This window comes from Pelophylax lessonae (assembly GCF_965119305.1).
Source record: "Pelophylax lessonae genome assembly, chromosome: 3".
Lineage (NCBI taxonomy): Eukaryota > Metazoa > Chordata > Amphibia > Anura > Ranidae > Pelophylax > Pelophylax lessonae.
This window is the reverse complement of record NC_138770.1, coordinates 260,264,042-260,286,445: the sequence shown is the minus strand read 5'-3', so window position 1 is coordinate 260,286,445 and position 22,404 is coordinate 260,264,042.

Sequence of the window (22,404 nt, the reverse complement as noted above, 5' to 3'; positions counted from 1 at the left end):
CGTACAGCGTTGCACTGCCAGTTAATGTAGCACATTGCTGAATAAAAAAAATGGCTTGGTCGTGAAGGGAGTTAATTCTTTTGAAGGTCAAGTGGTTAATGATAGAGGTTAGCAGAGATTCACCACATTTACTAAGCTAAGGGGAAAGGCTCTTGCACAGCCTATTTGTCTTTGGTTATCAAACACTATGTGTCTCCTGCTGGTATGTATGTGTGTATGCCTATATGAGACCAGCCCATAGATGATTTATTTTTATTCATTTTTTTTTAGTTTAACCAGCGGGTTGAACAAAAAAAAAAAAAAAAATTACTTGATTTCCCCATCCACACATTGAATGTGGTTGAGGGAATCCTATTGATTGATGACAGCTGGGAGACTTCCCGCCATCAGAATACACTGATGAGGGTTGCTGGCTATAGCTGGCAGTGCTGATTGAAATCAATTGGCAGATTGACTTCTGTACTACTATCCTTCCCATACATAGATCAAAATTTGACTGGCCCCTACTGAGCGGGCCGAATTTTGAACTATGTATGGCCGTCTTAGGTAAATCAACCTATCAATATTTGTTACTGTTTTAACAAACTTGATTCTAATTATAACTGAAATATTAGGGCAGCCCTATGCATTATTATTCATAAGTATTGGTTATCTGGCCTGTTCATACAACACATGGGTTTCCTATTTCTCTCTGTGTCTGTAGAATTCGATCAGTTTGCCCATACTAACTGAAGAGAATATTAATCTATATGTGGGTTATCTTGTAAGTAGTTTTATGTCAGAAGCCATTCAGCAAGAAATGCAATAAAATTAGAATTACATACAGATAGACACAAGGCTGACTAGCTACATATGTAACCGAAGCCAAGGTAAACTGAGAAATTCGCATGAAATTTAGTAACAGGCAAGCTTTACAATAATAGCAGAAATTGTACATCTATTATAAAAAAAAAAAAAAACGATCCAGTTTCCAGTTAAGGATTAGTATGATGGGCTTGTTGAACTATGCACTTAGTTTATTATAACTTTCTAGACATCATTCTTAAAAAGAATTCTCAGTTCATGATGTGGCTGACTCCACTATGTACAGTATACATATAGGTGAATGTAAATGCCAGTCCAGTCCACACATTTCCTGAAGCTTTAAATGGGAAGTCTGTATATCTATCTAGGTTTTTAAATGATTGAATATGATTCAGGAGCTCCAAGAATCCCTTATATTGTAGCAGGTTGAGCTAAAGTGGTAGTAAACCCAAGTTTTAAGAATTGCTGACCAGCAGAGTATTTATGTCAGAAAATACCTTATTGGTCTCTTCTGTCATAAAACCTTCCTCCTTCCTGTCAACCGTCATGTACACTGAGCCACGCATGTGCAGCTCCGCTCAGCATAAATTTATAGTCTCTAAAAACATAGAAAGTGCCACCCTACAAATCTGAAAATAATTGGATGGATCCAATATATGTGTTAACCTGTGATTATATATATAAAAAACAAGAAAACCATGAGATACTACATCTCATATGGAAGGTGCAACAAGCAAACTTGTGCAAAAATATATGATATGAAATGCAATCACACTAAAGTGTAAAGAGTCCTCAAAGGTATAAAAACTGTATAAGGCAAAAGGCCACATAAGGTGAAATCCATAAATATGAAGACAATCTTCAGTGATCCAGTGAAGAAAAAGGAAAAAACACCAATAGTGCTTCCAACATCAAATAGGAAAATTGCAGGAGCACTTACCAGAGATGGACTCTAAAGCTGTTGACATAGAGTCATACACGCATAGGATATTAAAGCATTACTGGGACACCCTTGGTATCAGATTCCTCCTTCAATCTTTAAGGTGTGGAGATGATGGACTCCATAGAATGTGGTTACCATAGAGTCACATGAACATAGGGTGATAAGACCTTGCTGAAAACGACCCTTAGTATCAGCTTCCTCCTACAGTCTTTAAAGTGCAACAAAAAACAAAAATGCTCCACATGGTGTGATACCATCCAAAAAAATGACTTTATTTAAAAATAAACAACTTACATTTTCCTTGTATGGACAGGCAATTCACATAAAAATTGCATGTAGTAGCAGATGGGTGCAATGTTAGAAAATAAGCTCACTCCAACCCGTCATGCGTTTCGTCCCACTGGACTTTATCTGGGGTATGTCCAGGTATATGCTTTAATATCCTATGTGTGTACAAATCTATATTAACAGCATTAGAGTCCATTATCTCTGGTAAGCGCTCCTGCAATTTTCCTGTTTGGTGTTGGAAGCACTATTGGTGTTTTTTCCTTTTTCTTCACTGGATCACTGAAGATTGTCTTCATATGAATGGATTTCACCTTATATGTGGATATTTACCTCATACAATTTTTTTTTACCTTTGAGGACTCTTTACACTTTCTTTAAAGGCTATAGTGGCATTGCATTTCATATCATATATTTTTGCACAAGTTTGCATGTTGCATCTTCTATATGAGAGATGTAATATCTCATGGTTTTCTTGGTTTTTATATAATCACGGGTTAACACATATATTGGATCCATCCAATTGTTTTCACATTTGTAGCGCAGCACTTTCTATGTTTTTACAGGTTTAACAATATAGTTGTATTGTAGTGCCAGCAGCTTGTCAATTTATGTATTTATTTTTGTTTTCAGTAAGCGCAGTAGTTTCCCTACTTCTATAAATTTATAGCCACTAATCTTTGTCATGGTGATGTGACTTACATATGCATGCATGGAAGTGGTGTCATTGTGGCATGGCCATTCAAGTGCCTGAAAACAGGAAACTTGGAATGAAGACTGGGCATAAACGAGTTTGATCAAACAGTAGCACTGGAGGGCTTCTTTTGCAGGAAGTCTGCCAAAATGTGATAATATGCTGTGCATGCCAGTATATTATAGCATAATCCACCTAGGGGGCCCCTAAAAAAAATAAAAAAAAATATTGTGGAGTTTACTTCCACTCTACTTTCAAATGTTTTTATTGAAAATGATAAAAGAGTTACAAACAGTCAATATTGACATACTCAATACAGAATAAAATATCGTCAGCATAACATAAGCACTGTGAAACAACTTTGAGATACAAAAAAGAAGAGGTACATGCCATTGAAAAGCATTAGCCAAAAGTGTTGCCTAATAACAATGCGAAATACAAGAAGGGTATTGGTCACGGTGAGACCTCCCCCGGTCCTTCTGGGAGCCAAGAAAATCCATTTCAGGAGGCTACCAAAGGGACTTTAGGTTGGCGAGCAGGACCCCGGACCCAAGCACCCAGAAGGGTACATTTGGGGTACTGGTTGCACGCTAAGCCGTGACAGGTAAATAGGCTCCACACAGAGGGGTGGGGGAAGCTCCAATCTGCAAGAAAGCTAACATCGAGGAACAGGACAGAGAAGAACAAGGAGAGGGAACAGCAGAGGAGAGGAGAGAAAGAGAATAGGGTGAGGGGGAAAGGATGAGGGGGAAGTCACCAGGGGTATGCTAGGAGCAATGTTTCAGGGAAGATTACATTGGAACGTGTAAATATTGCATCCAGGGGTCCCAAATAGCCCCATACTTTTCCACCCGGTCATGTAAGGCCACTATCTTTTCCTTGGTCATTATCCAAGAAATCTTCCGTTTTGCCGCGGTCAGAGAGACCGAAGGTTGTTTCCAAGCTTTGGCCAGTGTGAGCTTCGGGAGCATGAAAAACAATAGAACTGACAGGGGTATTTGAGCTGTAAATCATGTAGAAAAGTGAGTTGGGGAGTCTGAAGAATCTGAAGGCTCGTGACTAGCCGAAGCAAATTGAAAAATTTGTTCCAAAATGAGAAGATACTAGGGCAAGACCACCAGATGTGAATAAAAGTGCCCTGGTGTCCACACCCCCTGAAACACAATCGGGAAGTGTTAGGGAACATAATCGCCAGACGTGTTGGTACCAAGTACCACCGGGTCAGGATTTTGATGTTAGTTTCAATGAGAGTCGTGTTTATTATGCCCTTGAATGACCTGCGAAAAATGCGGTGCCAATCATCCAAAGAGTAATCTAACTGTAAATCATTCTCCATTTGAGAGCATAATTAGATTTCTCTGAAGGTTCCATAAAAGCACCATAAATGGTCGATATGCCACCCTGCAGTTCTGCTGACTCAGAACACCACCGTTCATTGGGGGTCAAGGTCGGTGGTACAAATTTTATGCAGGAAGTGGGAAATTTTGCAAAAACCGGAACTTTTCCGAAGCCGGCATCTTAAATTTGTTAATGCAGTGGGAGAGGGAGAGGGGCCCGGATGGTGAGAGGAAGTGCCCTATACGATACAGACCTTTGTTTGTCCACCATTTAAATGCTTTGAGGTAATGCCCGGGTAAGAATAGGGGGTGATGAAACAAATGATCTAACGGCTTCATAGGTGAGACCAGTGTGGGGAGGCTGTTGAGCTGTCTACACAATTTGATCGAATGTGAAAGGGTGGGCGCTAAGATTGCGGGTTGAAGCTTAGGCGAACACCAGGCGACATAATCTAGTGTATAGTGCGGGATCGCCTGCCTCTCAATTTGAATCCAATCAGGTTTAGGCCCGCGAGTGTAAATCATAGAAAACTGAGCCAGTTGAGCCGCCTGGTAATATTTCCATACATTGGGTAAGGCCAGTCCGCCGTGCGTTCTCTGTCTAAATAAGACAGACCGCGAGCAACGGTAGCCCTTTTTGCCCCAAACAAATTTGATTATACTGGATTGTAATTTGGTTATATGGATTTTATTGAGGGGGATGGGTAGCGACCAAAATAAATATAAAATTCTCGTCAAGAGGGTCATTTTGATGAAATTTATCCTCCCCAACCAGGAAAGATTGTGGTGATCCCAGCTCGACAAATCTGCTTTCAGTTTTTTTATATAGGGGAGGGTAATTTGCGTGGTATAAGGTGTCAATTGATGTGGTGAGGTGTACCCCTAAATAAGGGATCGAGGACTTACACCATACAAATGGAAAAGAAGGTTTCAGTGCCTCAAGGGAGGATGTGGGAACTGATATGTTGAGTGCCGTCATGGATTTGGAGAAGTTCACAGTGAGGCCAGAAGCGAGCGAGAATTTGTGAAGAGTGTGCATTACATTAGGGATCTAAATGATTGGGGAAGTCAAGAAAAGTAACACATCGTCCGCGAAGAGTGCACATTTGTGTTTTGCGGGACCACAATGAACCCCGCATATGTCTGGATGTTGGCGAATCGCAATTGCAAGGGATTCAATGGCGATAGCAAATAAAAGGGAAGAGAGGGGGCAACCTTGTCTGGTGCCTCTCCTAATAGTAATAGGGTCGGAGCAGTGGCCTAAGATACGGATTCGGGCAAATGGTGATGAATAGAGAGCTTTTAAAATATTCCCCACCTCTGAAGGGTTTCAAAGAGGTAAGGCCAAGAAATCGAGTCAACTGCTTTATGTAAATCGAGTGAAAGAAGCAAGGTTTCTTGGGGAGAGCTGCCATCCCACTTAGAGTTGGTTAGAGAGATAAGATTCAAAGCTCTCCTAATTTGTTCTGAGCCCTGTGTCCCCCGGGACAAACCCTGATTGGTCCTTATGTATATAGGTACTAATGAAGCGGGAGAGCCTGTTGGAGAGAACCTTAGTTAATATTTTTAAGTCTATGTTAATGAGAGAAATAGGTCTATAGTTGCTTACATCGCTGTGATCTTTTCCCGGCTTGGGGATGACTGAAATGTATGCTGAATTCAGAGTCCTTTCCACAGACTCACCGCTTCGTAAAGCATTATAAAACTTGCTGACTTGCTGAGATGGGGAGTAAAAGTAAGCCCGAAAGTTTTGTAGTAGATTGAGGGGAACCCATCTGGGCCAGGGGCAGACCCTGTATTTAAAGCCTTGATAACACTCAAGATTTCCAAGTCCAAGATGGGCTCCTCGAGAATTTCCTTCTTCTTCTAGAAAGGACTGTATATCCCGGGAGTGGGAGGGAGACTGGGACTCATACAATTTTGAATAAAAGGAATGGAATGACTGCAATGCCTGTCGAGGATTTTGGGATAGTGTTCCCTGTGACGTTCTGATTTTGGGGAATGTGAAGGAGCGCTGTCTAGGAGACAATTTGACCCCAAGTCTGGGACCTATTCTATCCGAGGAAATTTAGCTCCCGACCATTGGAGCTGCTTCTCCACCTCCGCCGTCAACGCGAGGTTCAGTCGAAGTCTGGCTTCTTCCAAACTAGTTTTGGAATTCGGGGTAGGGTTTCGTTTGTGAGCTTTACTAAGCATAAGAAAGTCTGATTCCAATTTAAGAAGGTCAGCCTATCTTTGACGTTTAAGATTGGAGGAGATTTGTATGATCTTCCCCCTTATAACTTACTTGTGATCCGCCCAGACAGTTTCAGGGGAGACCTCAGGAGTAACGTTGGTGAAGAAGTATTCCTCTTGTTCTTTGGACAAGATATTGCATTGCGCTGGATCGTTCAAAAGCGCTTTGTTAAGACGCCACCTGAACGTGCCATCATGAGCTTGAGTGCGATTCAGTAGCAAGATAACCATGGCATGGTCAGAAATAAGATGTTGGAAAAAAAGGTCCTGCCGTTTATTTGGGGCATAATAGGAGAGGAGGGAGTACATGGTCCCTTCCATGGTACCTATCAGTAGTAAATACCTTCCCTCTTGATCCTCCACTTTCCAGTTGAGATCAAATTGGACATGACACGTGAAAAAAATTCCCTACCCCCTTGGTTTTATCAGTGCTAAATAAAATTGTGGGTATTTAGCGTGGACAAACAAACGTCCGTAAGAAGACGGAAAATGAGTCTCTTGTGTGAATGCAATATCAATGTGATAAGAGTGATATGAATTGAAAAGCTTACGTCTCTTTGTCGGGGAATTAATCCCTTGGACATTGTGAGAAGAAATCTTCCAAGGGTGGGATGAGGAAACCGGTGGGTTCATCGAGTCAGCTGAACATGGAGCGCTGAAGGTGGAGCATAATAACAAACCCTGTGCCGCTCAAGGTGGGAGACCCAAGACTCAGACCGGGAGCCTGTCCTAGAAGGCGTGGATCCTGTTGGAACAAATTCAGGGGACCCCCGGGGACCGGGGGGGGGGGAGTGAGAGGGGGAAGAGCAAGAAAAAGAGAAAAGACAAGAAAAGAGAGCCACAGATACATGACAACATGCCATTGATAGCTATACCAAAAATTCCAAACCCAACACAGGAGAGGTAGGCCAGGCCCTACCCCATCCTGAAATCCATAGATGCCCATGGGGGGGCACAGGCATCAGTTCCAGTCCATGTGGGGAAAAAATCCCAGGCAGAGAGGGAGTGAGGCGCAGCAGATATCCTGCTTTGACCAGACACCCCAAAAAAGAAAAAAAAAAAAGAAACAAGCAAAGGTGTCGCCAAAATATCTGCTAAAGCAAAAATAAAAACACAAGAAAAAAGAAAAAAAAAGGGGGGATGTGACCCGCCAAAATGCAGCAAAAATTTCCCTATATGAGAAACATTAAAAAAAAAAAACGAAATGTCCAACAAACCTGAATCAAAAATACCCCGCAGGGGAACTGTGTAGGTTTGCAGCCGTGGGGGCAGAGCCCCACAGGCAATCAATCAGGAGTGAGTTCTGTGAAAAAAAAGGTTAGAATGCCAGCCAGGCCAGGAGGTTCTTTAGGGAAGTCTTGCGTCTTTGGCCCTTTTGACGTGTTGCTTCTGCCAAACTGGAACCAGGGCCCTCTGAGGAGAGGGGCGCTTGGAAGATCCAGAGCTTCTGTTCGGTTCAGAGGTGGTAGGTTCTTGGGAGATGAGACCCAGTTTCCGGAGGAGCTGTTCCCCCGTCTGGGAGAGCTGAGAAGCTATAGGTCTTTTGTTGATGAAGAAAGGTGAGGTGAAAAGGAAAGGACCACCAGTACTTGATCGCTCTTTGTTGCAGAAATTGAATAAGCGGTTTGAGTGCTCGCCTTTTTTGAATGGTAGTGGGCAACGGGTCCGCAAATATTTGGATGGGGAAGCCTTGGATGGACAGGTGTTTGGAGCATCTTGAGATTTTCATGACCGCCTCCTTCACTTTATAAAAGTGCGGTTTTACAATGATGTCCCGTGGAGAACCGTCAGGGAGGGGGGCTCTGAGGGCCCTATGAGCCCTATCTAGCATAAGGCGATGAGGTGGTATGTCAGGGATTAAGTCCTGGATGAATTTGGTGACAGTATCATCAATGTCTTTAACACTTTAAGGCAATCCTCTGATCCTAAAATTATATCTTCTGGAGCGGTTTTCAAGCTCATCAATTTTGGATAGGGCAGTGTCAAGTTGTTCGTGTAAATCTTGCATTCTGGCAGAGTTTTGGTTAACTTTAAGAACAGTTTGGTCCGTTTTGATTTCAATTGCTTCAAGCCTGGAACCCAGATTCTGGAGATCATTATGGATGGCAGATGTAATCTGGGAAGCAATCTGTGCCAGGCCCATAGAAAGCATCTGGGAAAAGGTGGCCATAAGATAGGAGGAATCCTGCTGGTTGTTAGGAGAGAAAGGCAAGGGGCCCTGTGATAAGCTGTGGAGATCAGGGTAGGCCACAGCCGGGGACTGAGTTAGCTCATCAATCGTTCTCTCCAAGAGGGAGACAGGGTTTGTGGCAGGTCCAGGGGGACAGTCGGGCTGTCAGTGACTGACCTGTGCTGTGAAGCCAGTGTTGGAGCATCCGCAATGTCCCCCTCATCTTCGGGTCCCGCGCCGTGAGAAGAAGCCGTCACCATCTTAGGGCTGCACGGGAGTGCGCAGAGTTTAGCTGCATCGAGAGGTCCCTACGGACCTTGGAGCCGGACATGGGGGGGGTTCCTGTGGAGATCACCGGGCGATCAGGTAGCGAACAGTACCTGGGGGAAGGTGGAGGTGTGCTGTAGAACGCCGTGGGGCAGTCTATATTGTCAGAGCGGAACGGAGCTCCCTGATTAAGCGTCCATTCAGGGTGCCGGCGCGCATGCACCCTTACTTCCACTCTAACCTGTTGCTAAATGATGGCTACTACAGCACGGGCTCCCTTTGCTGGGAGGGTGTCTATTAACGTCCTGCCATGATTGCTGAAGGGCTGATCACAGATTGGGGTAAAGGGCCTGTAACGGAATCGCCGACCCACACTGTACTTGTGGGCTTCTGTCAGTATACGGCTCCCTACAGTCTGAACATAGATAGAGATTCCAGCCGACCCCCCCCCATACAAAAACTAGCCTGAATTTAGCTTGTATGTGTCTGAAAGCAACTAACTCTTTATTGAACAAGAAACATACTTTTATACACTTGAGAAGCATTTCAGTAATTACATGAACAATGACCTGAATATTTACCCAAAACATCACATAATGGTGAGATAACGAGGTACAGCTGACTCATGGCTAGTCCGAATCTACAGTGCCTTGCAAAAGTATTCATTCACATGTTAATTAACTCAGCGCACTTAAACCAGACTGGAAGACCAGAGTGCCGGCAACAATGCTAAAACAAAATACAGAATTACACATTTATTAGAAGTGTAAACACAGAGTAAATCAGCATAATTACAAGGTGTGGAAGACAGGTGATTGAGCTGATGATATTAACATCTGCTAGGAGTCTGACTGTGTGAAGCCTTATTGGCAATAGGGAGCTAGGCCTAGAGTCCCAGAGTCTTTATATATTCTTTGAGATATATTATTGATAATTATAAATGTCCCACTTGAAGCAATCCAAACCATATTCTGTGTCCATTAAGTTCATAATTCCCTTGGCCACCCTGTTCCCCTAATAGACACAGGGTGACTTACACATAAGAAGAGACTAGGGGCAGAGAGAGGGATTTCCCAACCTCTCTAAGGTAAGCTGGGTTCCACAGACCCCCCAACCAAAGTGACTCCCGTCACAGGGCCAATCACAGCAGCCCTTTTCCATGTTATCAGCTGTGTCCAATGACAGCTGATCACAGATGTCAACACAAGCCGGTTATCAATTTTTTGAAACAAAATTTTTTTTTTCAAAATGTTCGGTCTTTTTTCATTTGTTTAGCAAAAAATAAAAAACCCAGTGGTGATCAAGTGCCACCAAAAGAAAACTCTATTTATGTGAAAAAAAATGATAAAAAATATGTTTGGGTACAGTGTTGCAAGACAGTGCAATTGTCATTCAAAGTGTGACAGTGTTGAAAGCTGAAGATTGGCCTGGCAGGAAGGGGGTAAAAGTACCCAGTACGTAAGTGGTTAAGATCCATGATGTTGGGAAAACATCAAGTACTCTAGTGGGGAGGTTCCACATCAGCATTCTGCCAAGAATAAATGAGAGCTTTAGGAAGCCTTACACTTTCAATCATTCTTAAAGCACATTTTCCTTATTTCAGGCAAAGGTAAACATTATGGTGAACGTTAACTCACCCAGTTACCCAACAAACATAATAAAGAAAAGAAAGCTTTTCAGAATTTAAGCAGTTGTGTTTTAAAATATACTTTTAAGGTATGCTATGTGAATGGGAACATGTAACAAATGTTAAGGCATCATTATCCCAATTTGACTGCTAAAGTGAAAACATACTTTCATGTTATCTGTTATAACAGTAATAACTAGTGTCACTGAAAATGACAGTTTAGAAGAGGTGGTTCTGTGATACAAATAGTTTCAGTAAATCTTTATAGATCTGGGACATAAATGACTATTGGCCTTTGGTGGGTGCTTTCACTGTCATAAGAGGTCCATAAAGTAGGGAAGGTATGGCCAATTAGTTGATATAGCGTAATTACTATTATCTTTAAAATAAATGGCCACGTATCTTTCTGAGGCACTTGGGAGCTCTCTACTATTTTAAATCATAAATTATCACTTTTCATTTTGATTGAGTCTATTGCTCCCCCTGTTCTAGTCGTCCTGTAGTCCCAAATACCATATTTACTCCTTTATTAAAACAGCCCAGTTGACAGATATGATTTGTTCTGTGGCTTAATGCATATGATTGCACTATGGTATATTAAAGTGTATTGTAATAGAAGCCTTGTTTTTATTTTTTTGAAAGCATACACAAAAAACATTTGCAGTTAAGTACACACATGATTCAATTACATTTAAAGAAGAAAATTGTTTTATTCCTTTTTTTTTTTCGAAAACAGAGCTGAATATGGCTGATTATTTTCAAGGTGATTACATTATACATCCTGAGCCATTGCCTTTCATAATACATACATATATTAATCCATCACCCATACATGGATTTTAACAAATGTTTACTCAAGTCCAAGAGTGGATGAATACTTTTTGATGCATTTTGTGAACCAAAGTGCACTTTATTAGGAGGAGTGTTGTAATTAGTGTTGTAGCTAGAATTCTACAGACAACATATTATAGTGAGGTGCTAAAGTCATCATTAAAATGTTGCGTCTTTGAACGAGTTACAAGGTATACTTACATAGATCAGCAGAAGCTTCTCAATTAGCCATAATCAATAAAAAAACAATATCAAGGACTATGTGTTGACAAGCATCTTGCCTTTCATTCTTTCTCAAGCTACAGAGTTACACTGCCCACTGTGACAGTGCTGAGCCCTGCCATCGTGTAAAAAGAGGTGAAAGCCATGCAGGGTTCTCAAGGATACAAATTAAACACCTGGGGTTGATGGGGTCTTAATTCTTTAAAATAAATATGGACATACTTGCTCCCTGTTTTTACAATATGCTACAAACTGCTTTGGATACAAACTGCCTCCTAGCTTCAATGTCTGAGACTTTTATAAAGGTTGTGCCCAGGCTTGTCAAGAATCCAGAACTTTGAGTTTCACACAGGCCCATATTACTTTTGAATGTGAATGCTAAGACCCTTTTAAAGTTTTAGCTACCCATCTGAACTGTGTTATTCTGCTTCTTATCCATGCAGACCAGTCTGGTTTAATGCCAGGCAAGGGCACAGATATAATTTTATGTAGATTATATACTAAAATAAACCACTCATGGAGACCCTAGTGGCTTGTTTTGATGAGGAGAAAGCCTTTGACTCCATTGAATGGGAACATCTGTGGTTGGTCCTGTGAAAGTTTGACTTTGGCCCTAATTGTATATTCTTGGAAAGATTAATATATGGGGTTCCCACTGCTAGAGTCAGGACTAATGGCGTTCTGTCCTCCCCTTTCCCACTACAATGAGGCACCAGGCAGGGGTGCCCTTCATCACTGGGGCTTTTGCCCTTGCTATAGAGCCTCTAGCTATTCTGCTATGTTTTTCTGACATGGTACAGAGTATACCGGTGGGACCTTTGGTGGGGAAGTTACCAATTAAACTTTACTGTATTTATAGGATGTCTCTACTTCTCTGACTATAGCATCTAGGGGTATTGATGTATTTGATGGTTTGATGTATTTAGTCCACTGCCACAATGAGGAATTGGGGGGGGCAACATGTGTGTAACATATAATTTGTTACTTAAGGTAAACATATCCTTGAATTATTGGTTTAAAAAAGTCATATAAAAACAACTAGCGCATTTCAGGTGCAACACTACTCCCTTTTTTCAGGGCTCAATACAGAATTAAACTTGGATGGACTTGGATGGACAAGGCAATGACTTGACAGATCGGTATTAGAACCAGAACTGTCCCACATGGAGTAACATTTTGACTGCAGTTGCTGAACAGCAGTAGAGAGAGCCTCGAAAAATTAAAAAAAGAATCTATTTGCTAGCAAAGAACTCTCAGGTCCAATATGCTTGCTCACGGCCCATAAATAGAGTGATTGGGGCCACAAAAGGCTGATTTTTCTCCCTATATAGCTGAAGTGACAGTGTACATTACAGAATGGTACATTTTCCCTTAGTAAGTGTTGCACTTTTCCCACATTTTTGGTATTTACTGATTAAAAATAACAATTCAGCACTAATTATTTCCAAAGAGTATAAAAATGTTTAGTAGGTTTCTATATTTGCAATGTCTTAATAACACATTATCAATTTTATATTGTTAAATTGGGATTAAAGTTGTTACCCCAAACAAAACCACATACAAAAAGTACAATGGGGAGGTATGACATTGGCAACTTGAAATTTAAATGAAAATGCGACTTTACTCTTTTCACTGTTAATATTCATTGTGCTTCAACTGTTACAATGAAAGAACAATTGTTTTCTTCTCTGCTTTGTTAAGATTAATATATCAGTCATCTAAGGTGGAGGAGAAACACACTTTTCATGATTGAATCTACATTTTCTTAAACCTTGTTCAAGGCACATTTTAAATATGCAAATTGAATAGAGGCAGCGAACATTTTCTTTATTAGTGACAGTGAAATAACATCACATCTAGTGGGAAATTAAGTCGAACAGGACACTTATTTTCAAGCAGAGATCAGGCAAGCTAATTAGCAGACAGTGCCTCACCGTAAATTGTCTTCTATTTAGATCATTTTGTTTTGCTTGAAAATCACTAATACATATGTAACATTGTTGACAGTGACTTATCATACTCTCTAAAATATTCAGTAATTATAGAATATTAGAGAAATTACATAAGGAAATTGACATGACCAATTATGTGGGACTATTCAAATCTTGACCCCTAAAATTACAATAACAAAAAGTTCCTCCAGATAATTGTCTGGATAAATGCCATTTTAGATAATTATTGAAAACTCCTTGGAAGAGAAACGCAAGCAAAAAAGTTTTTAGGATCTTTAAGGTAAACTTAATTACAAATGCATTTTACTAAAAATAGGTGCACTTTTATGCATGCATGCTTTCAATCTCAAGTTTTAATGTATTTCTATATTATTATTAGAAAGATAATTTTTACATTGAGCTGAGAAAACTTGTCTCAGGCGGTATTTTCCTCAAGTTCACAGGATATCCAAACCCAAGAGAAAAATGTAATATATTGCAGTTTACCAGTTCTTGGATGTGGTCGCTGCTTTCATTTTCTTTTTCATGTTATTTACATTTTCATCAATGCCTAAAAATATCTGCTGATCTTGCATAAAAATGCAGTGTCCTTGTTACTTTCTGTGAGATGCATTTAAATAAAAGAAAAAAAAATCTACCTTCTGTAAACTACTAATATCTCTATCCCCCCATATAAAGAAGATGAAAAAAAGGAGACATATTAAATATTCAGCCTGAATGACAGCCATTGCTCCCTCTATAGATATATAGGGACATGAAGTGTGTTGCTTGCAGGATCAATTGGTGAAAATGAAGGGAAAAAAGAAAATGAATGCACTCACCTCATATGACTGGTAAGCAGAAATATATTGTTGATTTGTTCTGGGGTTCTGGGGTTTTATTGTGCTGCCTGTACAATCTTCTGCATGTGCTCCTTTCTCCAGTCATTATTACAGGAAGCAAAAGAGGAGCAGTAGTCTCAAATGCCCGCAATATCTGTGGATATGAGTATCTGCGATCTGAACAGCACTTGTCAGCATACAAATCACCAGTTGAGGGTTAATAGCAGAAACTCTGGGTTAAACATTAGCAGGATCAATAAAATTACCAGTAAAATGAAGCTGAGTACCATGCTTTCTGACATACAGTAAACCCCCACTCCATCGCGGTTCAGTTTTTGCGGTCCCGGTATATAGCGTTTTTTTTTTGTAATGTTATTTTACTATATAAATCATTAAAAATGAAATATTTTTGTGTTTTCCATAGCTCTTTCTATGTCTCTCAGTATCTTTTATGTGTTTAAATGAGTTTCTATTGTTTTAAAAGTGTGTTTAAAGACCTTAAAATGCTTTTACACGTACAGTGACTGTAAAAAAACATGCCTACAATGCATTTTAATAGGGTTTTTTTATTTTGCGGATTTTCACTACTTTTCGCGGCTGGGTCCGGAACGTAACCCCCGCAATGCAGAGGGGTTTACTGTATTTGTATCTCCTTGAGCCTTTGCTCTTTTGGGATTCTCTTTACTACTTCGTTATAATAAATTTTTGTTTAGCCTCTTACTCACTAATAATTTGGATGCATATAGTCTCCCAACATTGGACTACACCACAAATAATCAGCTGGGCTCGGTCCCATGAGGATTTCCTAAGCATCAGCTACCCAAAAGTGCTTCAGTAACATTGTACTATTTTGATAAAAGTTTTGCGAAGGCACCTAGCCCTTTAAAAACGATGTTAAAACCTGCTGCCCTTTTAATTGTTTTAAAACAATAAATAGGTGTATATAATTGGTAAAAAGGCGCTGGTAATCTTTTATAGTGCTAAATACAAATACTAAATTATTTTCAAAAAAATCCAATAAAATTATATAATCAATATTATAGTAAAAGTGCACGTGCTGTACTGTACTTGGTGCAAAAAAAAAAAAAAATTATTGCAAATCAAAGTACTTACTAGTGCATCAACTTAGTAAATTAAGGTGCAAGTGCTAACCTTTACTTGTGCAAAGATTATTGCAAATCAGGAAAAGTGCTTCATAGTGCATCCACAAATAAATTAAATCACAAGTGATATATACCTTTAAATTATATCAACATTAGATTTACAGTGCTCTAAAAAATGTGATTAAAGTGTCTCTAATATATTTGGTAATCCTGAGCAATTCATGCAACAAAGGAGTGCTTGTGTAAACTTGATTGTTTAGATCTATAGTGCTCCAGGTGCTGGGGTGTGCCACACGTTGCCTCTTACCAGATTATGGCAGGTCACAAGGACCCCCAACGCCTGTGATCCCTTTAAATGGGTGGATCAGACCTCTCCTCCGCTTCTTATCCAGAATATCCTGCTCCTACGTTACTCGTACGTGGACAATGCAGTCCGCACATATAAAGATATGGAAGATAGCTGTGCTGGGAACTTGGCCTGCTCTGATCCAATGATCAGACTTGTCCTGACACACCCTCCCTGCAGAGCCTTTAACTGGGTAGCTCAGTGTACTGTTGCTGCTCTTCCCCCAGCTGTTATGCAGCTGAGAACATAGGGAATGTGACCAGCTGTGTGCATGCATGCCTGTGCTAATTGGAAGTCAAAGGCTTGATGTTACCCAGCCCATTGCCCGGATTATAAAGGTTCATGATCAGATTAACCACTTTACCACCGGAGGATTTTCCTGCTAAAAGACGAGGGGTTTTTTTGCGATTTTTTACTGCGTGACTTTAACGGACAATTGCGTGGTCGTGCGACGCTGTACCTAAACGAATTTCACGTCCTTTTTTTCCCACAAACAGAGCTTTCTTTTGGTGGTATTTGATCACCTGTGCGATTTTTTGATCACGCGCTATAAACAAAAAAAGAGCGTAATTTTTGCAAAATTAGTATTAGATTGTGACAAAAAAACTCAAACTGAGTTAGAGCCTGTTTTAACGGGTTTAGATAGACAAATGTCAGAGTGTTTCTGACATTAGTTTGAGACGCTTACGAAATCATATAATGTATTACAGGTGGAGTTAACCTGCATATGACATGCTTTACCTGCTTTTGTAGACATCTTTGAGGAGGGAAGCAGTTCTGAAACAAACAAAAGCCTGTGGGCACTGCTTCTTATTTTTTTTGTACCCACTTAATAAAAAGATCTGTAAACAGTAGCTATCTGCCTTTTATCAACTATTGTTATGACATTTATTTGCTTTGAGTTGTGTGTTACATTTTTGTTGCTATATGTAGATATTCGCCGGAACACCAAGGATCATCAACTTTGTGAAGTTTTTTATTCAAGAAAGATCACATCACAAAATCATGTAGTGCAACATTTCAGAGCCACGCAGGACCCCTTCGTCAGGCCCGTCCTGCTTGGCTCCAGAACCCAGTAGCCTGAGAACTTATTCCAGCTTATCCCAGGTACGTGTGCGATGGGAATATGGACTGTGGACATTTTTGTTGCTTTCACTTTCTTGGTTTCCAAAGCGATTGCTGCTTATCTATTAAATGTGCAAATTACAAGCCATGTTCCATGGATAATTATTCATGGGACAGCACAAAGGAGCATAGTGACATAAACATCAATAAAGACACTGACACATAAATAAGTTTAATGGGCTAAATTGGCCACAGCGTTTATTTAGGGGTAACCCAATTCATATAATTTTTTTTTATCAAATCACAGCAGAATAGATCTTGCATTAAAGGCATAGATCAACCATAAACAATTTCCAGATAATAATATGACAATGCCGTGACAAAAATAAACAATGTAGTAACAAAATAATGGGGGGGGGGGAGCTGCAGACTGATGCTCCTGGTGCTGGAAGTTCTCCTCAGGGGGCTGCAAGAGCGGGAAAAGCAGTGCTATTTATACCCTTCGGCAGCGGCTGCCACAGCTCTGCCACTGTACCCCAGTTGGAGCGCTGTTGCTGTGCAGTTTCTCCTGTGTTGTTGCCAATAGAAACCTGCAATAAGAAAGAGAGAGCAGAGCACCATTTGTACTGTCCCATGGTGCCCCCCGCTGAGTGCTAGGGGCCCTATCATTTTAATAGGGATGATCGAACTTTTCAAAAGTTCGGTTCGGCCAGAACATCCGAACTACCTGAAAGTTCGGCCCGGATTTCAGAATCCCATTGAAATCAATGGGACCCGAACTTCGGTAATCAAAAAACACCATTTTAAAGCCATAAAACCCAATAAATGCCCCTAAAAAGTGCCTAGGGTTCTGGGTCATGCCCCAGGGACAATTAATCACACAAAAAAAAAGTTCTTAAAAATTGTCATTTTTGAAAAAAAAGCCAATTATTGAAAAAATAAAAAATAAATAAAAAAATAGATTTGATTTTGACTTTGGATTCAGTATCTGGGGGGTCTAAAAAGTGTATCTGTGAAGTTTCAGCTCTGTAGCATGTCCAGAACCATAAAAAAAAGATTGTTTGTATTTTGTCACTTAGAAGTTAGAACACAGGTAGTTGGCTTCTCGCTTTTCACACCTTGCCGGTTTAATAGCAGGCGTTTTTTGGGCATTTTTTTGGGTTCTTTTGAGGCAGGAAAAACATCTGAACTTGTGTATACGAGTATATATACCACTATACACAAGTTCAGATGTTTTTCCTGACTCCAAAAACCCCCAAAAAATGCCCAAAAAAACGCCTGCTACTAAACCGGCAATGTGTGAAAGGAGCGAAGCCATATTCCAGATCTATAATTGCACTAATATAAATGATCTTTTTTTTAATGGTTCTGGACATAATACAGAGCTGAAACTTCACGGGTACACTTTTTAGACCCCCCAGACACAAAATCACACAAAAGTTCTTAAAAATTGTCATTTTTGATATTTTTTTGATAGAGGGCCATTTATTGAAAAAAGAAAAAAGAAAAACAAAATAAATTAAAAAAAAAAAGAAAAAATGTCTTTGGATTCAGTATCTGGGGGGGGGGGGGGGGGGGTCTAAAAAGTGTATCTGTGAAGTTTCAGCTCTGTAGCATGTCCAGAACCATAAAAAAAAAGATTGTTTGTATTTTGTCACTTAGAAGTTAGAACACAGGTAGTTGGCTTCTCGCTTTTCACACCTTGCCGGTTTAATAGCAGGTGTTTTTTGGGCATTTTTTTGGGTTCTTTTGAGGCAGGAAAAACATCTGAACTTGTGTATACAGGTATATATACCACTATACACAAGTTTAGATGTTTTTCCTGACTCCAAAAACCCCCAAAAAATGCCCAAAAAAACGCCTGCTACTAAACCGGCAATGTGTGAAAGGAGCGAAGCCATATTCCAGATCTATAATTGCACTAATATAAATGATCTTTCCTGACAGACTCCATGGCAGCATACGTATCGGGTTTGGCCCCGCCTCCAAACCTACCCATAGGACATCACTCCCATAAATCTTTGCACCTGTTCAGCACACGTGTTCTTTTTTGTCCTCCTAATGGATTACCTGTATCCTACCTGAAGATGGATCCCAGGAGATGGATGTTTCTACCATTCGGGTATTGAGTTCTCCAATAAGCCCCAGCTGTTGCGGGGTATGGAGCAGGGGCGAAGATTCTTCTGACGTGCACCTTGGCCAAAAAGCCCAGCTGCTGCGGGTGGCCGGTACCCTGAAAGAATCATGAAGTCCGGTGTGTGCTGTATGCTCATCCATCCCTGGTGGCTAGCGGTTCGTTGGTGGTCGTGAGTACTCCTTGCCTGTCATATTTGTTTAACTCCATGGCAGCTTAAGTTTTTATTTCAGCTGGTTTTGTATGTTCTTTCCTTATTTCCTGTTATTTCCTGGTGGCTAGGGCTACTGAGCATGTGCGGGCGCCTCAGAACGAGGCTTGGTTCTCGCACATGCTCAGTGATGATGTGGAGCATGTGCAGTAGGGTTTTTCGGCGCTGCTTGATGATGTCAGCGGGTGCCATATTGAAAACCCTTCAGGTGTCAGCAGAGTGTGTAGATCATACACTCTGTTGCTGGAAGTCTGTATTTTGCTGTCGGTTTCTCGGTGTGTCTACCTGCGGCATCCGCTGCTGCTCTGCATTTGCCCATACGGTCTTCCTGGTGAGTACCGGCCCCAGGTTTTTGGGAGTTATTCCCCCTCTCCTCTTTCTTCCTCTCTGATCCTGTTGTCCGACTCATCCCTGCAGGTCAGCGCCAGATGGAAGCCTCCTCACCCTCAGCCCGCCCTTAATAGGTATGTGGGGCTTGGGGGTTGGGGTGTGTAGAGAGGGGGGGATTAGGGCATCATTTATGTCCTGGCTCCCTGTTTGTCTTGCTTTGTTCCTTTGTTTTACAGCCCTCCTAGGTCGGAACGGCATTCCTCACGCAAGAGTGAGCATCGCTCAAGTTCTCACCACCGGCACTCCTCCTCGAGATCTGCTCGGAGGTCACAGTCAGGCTCCCATCAGCGTGGGAAATCATCTGCCTCAGCGGGCCCCTCGCGACGCCCAAATAGAGTGGGCTGTTGGGGTTGTGGTGCACGTGTCCCTGAAAGCAAGTCAATGTGTGACAAATGCTTCTCTCAAGCTGCGGGAGAGAGGGACAATCCAGACCAGCGACTGGAGGCCCTAGTCAAGAGGGTCGTCAAGGATTCCCTGGCAGACGTGGGAGTAGGTCGGGCGCAGAGCCCAGAAGTGACTCCTCCAAGCCCTCCCCTTGGAAGACAGCCTAGGGAAGATCCTGAAACCTCTCAACCTAGTCACCTGTCAACTTTCCTGTCAGAGAGTGATTCAGAGATTGAAGATCCCTGCTTGGGATTTGAGTATGCTCTCGTCCCCTCCTTAGTCAGAGCGGTAAGAGAGACCCTGAATTGGGAAGACTCTGCTGTTTTCTCCGCCAAAAACAGAAGAGATTCTTTAAGCAGCTCTGCAAAGAGCGACTCAACTTCCCTTATCTGGGTGAATTAGGGGATATCATTACTAAAGAATGGAATAAAGTGGAAAGGAAGAATTCCATGCTTTCCAAAATGTCCCGGTTATATCCTTTCAAGGAAGAAGATGTAAAACATCTAGAATCTCCTCCCTTGGTGGACGCCGCAGTCATGAGGCTGGTCAAACATGTGACCCTCCCACTAGAGGACACAGCCTCATTTAAAGATCCTTTGGATAGGAGGATGGATTCTGATCTTAAGAATCTACCTGACTGTGGGAATGGCCTGCAAGCCGGCACTGGCCTTAGCCTCATTATCCAAAGCAATGGAGTTGTGGTCTGACTTAGTGGATGAGTCCTTTCAGAGCCTTTCTGAGGAGGCTGCCAGAAGTTCCCCGATTCAGGAACTTAAGGTGGCTTTGTCTTTTCTGGGGGAGGCATCTATTGACCTTATACGTCTGTTGGCCAGGGTTATGCTGTCCTCAGTAAAGGCCAAGAGGGCTTTGTGGCTCCGCCCTTGGATGGCTGACCCAGCTTCCAAACAAGTCTAAAGCCGTATTCCTTTTGGAGGCTCCTCCCTCTTTGGTAATAAGCTGGATGAGGCGAAAACCAGGGCCACGGGCAGCAGGTCTGGGTTTCTCCCTCAGGCTCGACGCCCTCTCAATACAAGGAAAGGACAACCCAGAAGGTATGTTCCTGACCGTGCCAGGGAAGCACGTACCTATAGGCCTGGCAGAGAATTTTGTCGCAACTGGAGAGCATGACAAACCTCCTCGCGGAAACCTTCTAAGAGTATCCCCTCCGGTGAACGTGATAAGACCAAGTCTTTTTGAGATTGGGCCCGCTCAGACATGTCGGGTGGGGGCTCGGTTGCTACACTTCCGGCATGTCTGGGCGGCCTCAGTCCGAGACTCCTGGACTGTCAGGACTGTCACGTACGGGCACAAGTGGATTTTCAGAGAAACTCCCAAGATCAAGGTTTCTTCCTACCTCCCTGCCACCCTCAGGAGAGAAGCGCCAGGCACTATTTTCCTACATAGAGTCACTAGTTTCTCAAGGGGCTGTCGTCTCCATACCAGAACCAGAGTGTAGCCAGGGAATCTACTCCCCTCTTTTCTTGGTTCGCAAGAAAAACGGAACATGGAGGCCAGTCATCGATCTGACCTTTCTAAATCAATTCATCAGAAAGGAAGGTTCAAGATGGAAACTCTTCTTTCTATTCAACAGGCGGTCCAACCTGTGGACTGGATGGTGTCTATAGACTTAAAGGACGCCTATTTCCATGTCCCTGTTGCAGAAGATTTCCAGAAATACCTCCGGTTTTCCGTCAATTAATTACACCTTCAGTTCACTTGCCTCCCCTTCGGGCTCTCCACTTCTCCACGAACCTTCTCAAAAGTTTTGCTGGCTGTGGTAGCTCTATTGAGAACAAAGGGCATTCGCTTACATCATTACTTGGACGATCTGCTATTCTTGTCCCAAGACAAATCTCGGCTGTTGAAGCACCTGGACCAGGTGGTGTCCACCCTTCAGATGTTTGGGTGGCTGCTAAATCTAGAGAAAAGTCATCTAATTCCCACCCAGTCTCTCGTCTACCTCGGGGCCTTGTTCAATACACTAACAGCGACAGTGTCCCTTCCCGGAGGAGAAAATCACGGAGGTCAGGGACAGGATTCTCTGTGCCCTCGCATCACCTCACCTCCAAGCGCGTCAGTGCTTGAGAATAATCGGGACCGTGGTGGCTGTAGCTCCCATGGTAAAGTGGGCCCTATGGAGAATGAGGCCTTTCCAAAAAGGCTTTCTTCGTCAATGGGACACCTGGCATTTGGATCATACCATCTTCCTGACCCCAGCCATGAGAGCAAGTCTTCCATGGTGGCTGCAGCGGGAGCATCTTCTGTGCTGCCATTCTCTTGTACAGACCTCATGGGTTGTGATAACATCGGATGCCAGCAGCACAGGTTGGGGGGCTCATTGCCTCTCGGAAGTGTCTCAGGGCAAATGGAAATTCCCCTCCCAGGGGATAATGTCCAACATTCTGGAGCTACTGGCGGCCCTTCAAGCTCTGAAAGCGTTCCCTCACTTGACAAAAGGTCTTCCAGTGATGCTAAGACTGGACAACACCTCAGCAGTCGCATACATAAGGAAGCAAGGAGGGACACGCAGTTGGTCCTTGTTGCGAAAGGTGGAGCCAATTATGGTCTGGGCTCAAAAGAACT